This window comes from Cervus canadensis, chromosome 1 (genome assembly GCF_019320065.1).
Source record: "Cervus canadensis isolate Bull #8, Minnesota chromosome 1, ASM1932006v1, whole genome shotgun sequence".
In the NCBI taxonomy this organism is placed as follows: domain Eukaryota; kingdom Metazoa; phylum Chordata; class Mammalia; order Artiodactyla; family Cervidae; genus Cervus; species Cervus canadensis.
In genome coordinates this window covers 35307026-35314139 of record NC_057386.1, presented here as the reverse complement: position 1 = coordinate 35314139, position 7114 = coordinate 35307026, and the positions used below count along the sequence as shown (strand labels likewise).

The following is a 7114-nucleotide window of genomic DNA, read 5'->3' as shown; positions in this document are numbered from 1 at the left end:
ATGACTGTGGCTTTGTAGTAGAGTCTGAAGTCAGGCAGGTTGATTCCTCCAGTTCCATTCTTCTTTCTCAAGATTACTTTGGCTATTGGAGGTTTTTTGTATTTCCATACAAATTGTGAAATTATTTGTTCTAGTTCTGTGAAAAATACCATTGGTAGCTTGATAGGGATTGCATTGAATCTATAGATTGCTTTGGGTAGTATAGCCATTTTCACAATATTGATTCTTCCAATCCATGAACATGGTATATTTCTCCATCTATCTATGTCCTCTTTGATTTCTTTCATCAGTGTTTTATAGTTTTCTATGTATAGGTCTTTCGTTTCTTTAGGTAGATATACTCCTAAGTATTTTATTCTTTTTGTTGCAATGGTGAATGGTATTGTTTCCTTAACTTTTCTTTCTGTTTTCTCATTGTTAGTGTATAGGAATGCAAGGGATTTCTGTGTGTTAATTCTATATCCTGCAACATTACTGTATTCATTGATTAGCTGTAGTAATTTTCTGGTAGAGTCTTTAGGGTTTTCTATGTAGAGGATCATGTCATCTGCAAACAGTGAGAGTTTTACTTCTTCTTTTCCTATCTGGATTCCTTTTATTCGTTTTTCTGCTCTGATTGCTGTGGCCAACACTTCCAAAACTATGTTGAATAGTAGTGGTGAGAGTGGACACCCTTGTCTTGTTCCTGACTTTAAGGGAAATGCTTTCAATTTTTCACCATTGAGGATAATGTTTGCTGTGGGTTTGTCATATATAGCTTTTATTATGTTGAGGTATGTTCCTTCTATGCCTGCTTTCTGGAGAGTTTTTTATCATAAATGGATGTTGAATTTTGTCAAAGGCTTTTTCTGCATCTATTGAGATAATCATATGGTTTTTATCTTTCAGTTTGTTAATGTGGTGTATTACATTGATTGATTTGCGGATATTAAAGAATCCTTGCATTCCTGGGATAAAGCCCACTTGGTCATGGTGTATGATCTTTTTAATATGTTGTTGGATTCTGTTTGCTAGAATTTTGTTAAAGATTTTTGCATCTATGTTCATCAGCGATATTGGCCTGTAGATTTCTTTTTTTGTGGCATCCTTGTCTGGTTTTGGTATTAGGGTGATGGTGGCCTCATAGAATGAGTTTGGAAGTTTGCCTTCTTCTGCAATTTTCCGGAAGAGTTTGAGTAAGATAGGTGTTAGCTCTTCTCTAAATTTGTGGTAGAATTCAGCTGTGAAGCCATCTGGTCCTGGGCTTTTGTTTCCTGGAAGATTTCTGATTACAGTTTTGATTTCCGTGCTTGTGATAGGTCTGTTAAGATTTTCTATTTCTTCCTGGTTCAGTTTTGGAAAGTTATACTTTTGTAAGAATTTGTCCGTTTCTTCCAAGTTGTCCATTTTATTGGCATAGAGCTGCTGGTAGTAGTCTCTTATGATCCTTTGTATTTCAGAGTTATCTGTTGTGATCTCTCCATTTTCATTTCTAATTTTGTTGATTTGGTTCTTCTCCCTTTGTTTCTTGATGAGTCTGGCTAACGGTTTGTCAATTTTATTTACCTTTTCAAAAAACCAACTTTTAGCTTTGTTGATTTTTGCTATGGTCTCTTTTGTTTCTTTTGCATTTATTTCTGCCCTAATTTTTAAGATTTCTTTCCTTCTACTAACCCTGGGGTTCTTCATTTCTTCCTTCTCTAGTTGCTTTAGGTGTAGAGTTAGGTTATTTATTTGACTTTTTTCTTGTTTCTTGAGGTAAGCCTGTATTGCTATGAACCTTCCCCTTAGCACTGCTTCTACAGTGTCCCATAGGTTTTGGGTTGTTGTGTTTTCATTTTCATTCATTTCTATGCATATTTTGATTTCTTTTTTGATTTCTTCTATGACTTGTTGGTTATTCAGAAGCATGTTATTTAGCCTCCATATGTTGGAATTTTTAATAGTTTTTTTTCCTGTAATTGAGATCTAATCTTACTGCATTGTGGTCAGAAAAGATGACTGGAATGATTTCAATTTTTTTGAATTTACCAAGGCTAGATTTATGGCCTAGGATGTGATCTATTCTGGAGAAGGTTCCATGTGCACTTGAGAAAAAGGTGAAATTGATTGTTTTGGGGTGAAATGTCCTATAGATATCAATTAGGTCTAGCTGGACCATTGTGTCATTTAAAGTTTGTGTTTCCTTGTTAATTTTCTGTTTAGTTGATCTGTCCATGGGTGTGAGTCGGGTATTAAAGTCTCCCACTATTATTGTGTTATTGTTAATTTCCCCCTTCATTCTTGTTAGCATTTGCCTTACATATTGTGGTGCTCCTATGTTGGGTGCATATATATTTATAATTGTTATATCTTCTTCTTGGATTGATCCTTTGATCATTATGTAGCGTCCTTCTTTGTCTCCTTTCACAGCCTTTATTTTGAAGTCTATTTTATCTGATATAAGTATTGCGACTCCTGCTTTCTTCTGGTCTCCGTTTGCGTGAAATATTTTTTTCCAGCCCTTCACTTTCAGTCTGTGTGTGTCCCTTGCTTTGAGGTGGGTCTCTTGTAGACAGCATATATAGGGGTCTGTCTTGCTTTTGTATCCATTCAGCCAGTCTTTGTCTTTTGGTTGGGGCATTCAACCCATTTACATTTAAGGTAATTACTGATAAGAATGGTCCTGTTGCCATTTGGTTTGTTGTTTTGGGTTCACGTTCATACAACCTCTCTGTGTTTCCTGTCTAGAGAAGATCCTTTACCATTTGTTGAAGAGCTGGTTTGGTGGTGCTGAATTCTCTCAGCTTTTGCTTGTCTGTAAAGCTTTTAAATTCTCCTTCATATCTGAATGAGATCCTTGCTGGGTACAGTAATCTGGGTTGTAGGTTATTCTCTTTCATTACTTTAAGTATGTCCTGCCATTCCCTTTTGGCCTGAAGAGTTTCTATTGAAAGATCAGCTGTTATCCTTATGGGAGTCCCCTTGTGTCTTATTTGTTGTTTCTCCCTTGCTGCTTTTAATATTTGTTCTTTGTGTTTGATCTTTGTTAATTTGACTAATATGTGTCTTGGGGTGTTTCGCCTTGGGTTTATCCTGTTTGGGACTCTCTGGGTTTCTTGAACTTGGGTGGCTATTTCCTTCCCCATTTTGGAGAAGTTTTCAGCTATTATCTCCTCGAGTATCTTTTCATGGCCTTTCTTTTTGTCTTTTTCTTCTGGGACTCCTATGATTTGAGTGTTGGGGCATTTCACATTGTCCCAGAGGTCCCTGAGGTTGTCCTCATTTCTTTTAATTCTTTTTACTTTTTTCCTCTCTGCTTCATTTATTTCCACCATTATATCTTCTACCTCACTTATCCTATCTTCTGCCTCCATTATTCTACTGCTGGTTCCCTCCAGAGTGTTTTTGATCTCATTTATTGCATTATTCATTTTTAATTGACTCTTTTTTATTTCTTCTAGGTCCTTGTTAAACATTTCTTGCATCTTCTCAATCCTTGTCTCCAGGTTATTTATCTGTAACTCCATTTTGTTTTCAAGATTTTGGATCATTTTTATTATCATTATTCTAAATTCTTTTTCAGGTAGATTCCCTATCTCCTCCTCTTTTGTTTGGTGGGCATTTTTCATGTTCTTTTACCTGCTGGGTATTTCTCTGCCTTTTCATCTTATTTAGATTGCTGGGTTTGGGGTGGCCTTTTTGTATTCTGGTAGTCTGTGGTTCCTTTTTATTGTGTAGGTTTCTCCCAGTGGGTGAGGCTGGATGTTTGGCTTGTCGAGGTTTGCTGGTTAGAGAAGCTTGTGTCGGTGTTCTGGTGGGTGGAGCTGGATTTCTTCTCTTTGGAGTGCAATGGAGTGTCCAGTAGTGAGTTTTGAGATGGGTCTGTGGGTTTGGTGTGACTTTGGGCAGCCTGTATATTGACGCTCAGGGCTATGTTCCTGCATTGCTGGAGAATTTGTGTGGTATGTCTTGCTCTGGAAATTATTGGCTCTTGGGTGGTGGTTGGTTTCAGTGTAGGTATGGAGGCTTTTGGATAATCTCTTATTAATTAATGTTCCCTATAGCCAGGAGTTCTCTGGTGTTCTCAGGTTTTGGGCTTAAGTCTCTTGCCTCTGGATTTCAGTCTTATTCTTTCAGTAGCCTCAAGACTTCTCCCTCTATACAGAGCTGATAATAAAACTTCTAGGTTAATGGTGAAAGGATTCTCCACAGTGAGGGACACCCAGAGAGGTTCACAGAGTTACATGAAGAAGAGGAGAGGGAGGAAGGAGATAGAGGTGAGCATGAGGAGAAAAAGGGGGATTCAAGAGAGGAGAGACAGATCTAGGTTGTACTCTGTTCCCTAAGTGTTCTCCGCAGCCCAGAACACCCACAGAGATTCACAGAATTGGGTTGAGAAGAGAAGGGGGAGGGAGGAAATAGAGGTGATCTGGGGGAGAAAAATGAGAGTCAAAAGGGGGAGAGAGTGATCAAACCAGTAATCACACTCCTGAGTAAAAATGGGTACTGAAGGTTGGATTCTTAAATGTCCAAAATTGATATCAAATACTGAAAAACAAAGATTAAAAATCTAGGGTAGAGGTTAGACTCTTAAAAATACAATATTAAAAAACCACAAAAACACAAAAAATTTAAGAAATATATATGAAGTTCGCTTTAAAAATAGGGTCCTTTTTTTTTTCTGCCAGGTTATAGTGGGTTATAAAAATGAAAATTAAGGAGTAATAGAGGAGTAATAGAGGACTCCTTTAGAAGACAATGGGCTGCTTTTCTGGGTGTCTGATGTCCTCTGCTAGCAATCAGAAGTTGTTTTGTGGAGTTTGCTCAGCGTTCAAATGATCTTTCGATGAGTTTGTGGGGTAGAAAGTGGTCTCCCCGTCCTATTCCTCCGCCATCTTAGTTCCCTCCTCCTTATTCAGTCTTAAAAAAGAAGGAAATCCTGCCATTTACAGATTCATGGATGGAACTGAAGGGCATTATGCTAAGTGGAATAAGCCAGACGGAGATAGACAAGTACTGTATGATATCACTTACACGTTAAAAAAAAAAAAAAGTCAGACTCCGAATAGAATGGGCTTCCCTGGTGGCTCAGTTGACAAAGAATCCGCCTGAATGCAGGAGACCTGGGTTTGATTCCTGGGTTGGGAAGATCCCTGGAGAAGGAAATGGCAACCCACTCCAGTATCCTTGGCCTGGAAAATCTCATGGACAGCGGAGCCTGGTGGGCTGCAGTCCATGGGGTCGCAAAGAGTCGGGCACGACTGAGCGACTAACACTTACTCAAAACCATTATTTTAAATGTTAAGACTATAATCAAGGAAAATTTGGACATGATAAGGAGAAAAATAAAAGATATACAAAAGAGACCAAGATGGAACTTCTAAAGCTTAAATACATAGTATCCAAAATGAAATACACTGGATGGGCTTAAGAGCAGATGAGATACTACAGAAGAAAAGATCATTTGACCTTGAAGAAATTGCAATTATAAGCTTCCCTAGGTAAAGCATTACAGGAAAAGACACTGAAAAAGAAGTGAGCAGAGTCATGGTGGGCTGTAGGACAATATCAAGCAATTTAACATTCCAATTACAAACTGGAATCCCAGAAGAGGAGAAAATTAAACAGAAAAAAATATTTGAATAAATCGTGGCTTAAAGTTTTCCAAATTAGATGGAGACTGTAAAAGCTTAGACTATAAATGCATAGAATCTCAACAAAACCCAAGCAAAGAAACAAAGAAAACCACACTGAGGCACATCACATTCAGATTTGTTAATACCAATAACAGAAAGAGAATCTTATATGTTGTCGAAGAAATTTGATTTCTAACCAAGATAGAATAATAAGGATTGGATTTACCCTCTTACTGAAATAAGGGGGACTCCCTTGGCAAGGACTATTTAGATGGGAAACAAAAGCAAAATGATAAATGGAATTTTGTGAAAAATAAAAAATTCTGATCTTCAAAAGATGTCATTAAGAAAAACGGAAAGGCAAGTCATAGTTGCAAAACACATTATCGAGTAAAGGACTTGTGTGTAGAATGTACAAGGAATTCTTAAAGCTCAGTAAAAACAGCTTACTTTTTTTTCCACGGACAAAAGGTTTGAACAGACACTTGACCAGCGAAGATATATGAATGGATAATAAGCAAATAAAATGACATGTCAGCAAAGAAGATACATGAGTGGATAATAAACAAATAAAAGGATGTTCAACAATATTAGACCTTAGGGAAATACAAATTAAAACCACATGGAATAGAAGTGAGCGGTGGGGCCGGCTGACAGTAAGGGCACTGAGAGGCAGTGTGCAGAGCAAATTGGACTTGGATCTCAGCTAAAGGACAATATTCCAGGTACTGAACTTTTAGTAAATGGACCTTCTTCAAAAGAAGGTTTCTCCCTTGTGTGAAAAATGAACTTTTACCTAGTCATTCTCTTGAGTTATCAGGGAAAAAAATTCCAGTTCAACCAAGATAAAATGAATTTTTCCACACCGAGAAACATCTGGGGTCTAATTGCTCCACTAAAATTACACATGGAATTCAAAGAAATGCGGCAGGTTCTGCAGCTTCCATTTCTTCCAAGCTCAAACCTTTCAGTGGATATTTGAGGAATAATGATGAGGCTATTGGATTTGAAGATATTTTTAATCACATATCACAAAGGGAACTAATGGGAGAACTATACTTCATGATGGAATATAAACTTGATTTCCTGTAATACAGTGTATGCGTTCATGAAAACAGAGGAGCTGCATCTTATTTATAGTTGTCTATTTACTATAATTTGATGTATGTAACATTAAAAGTACTGACACATGGGGGAAAACCCCACATATACATACCCTAGAGTGTATAAAATTTTAATAACTGACAATACTAAGTGTTGTCAAAAATGTAGAGCAACTAGAACTTTCATTCATTGCTGTTGGGAATGCAAAATGGTGCAGTCACTCTGGAAAATAATTTGGTAGTGTGCTTATATATATATATATATATATACACACACACACACACACACACACACACATATATCAAGTTAACTGTATACTTATCATAAGACCCAGAAATCCCACCTTAGATATTAAGAGGAACAAAAGCATGTATTCACACAAAGACTTGTATACAAATGTTTACAGCTGCTAT

General features: G+C 37.1%; 1 pseudogene; it reads left to right on the top strand.

Moving 5' to 3' along the window:
- Window positions 1–4939: 4939 nt before the first annotated feature.
- On the top strand, window positions 4940–6689 carry LOC122424318 (annotated as a pseudogene).
- The last annotated feature ends 425 nt before the right edge of the window (window positions 6690–7114 follow it).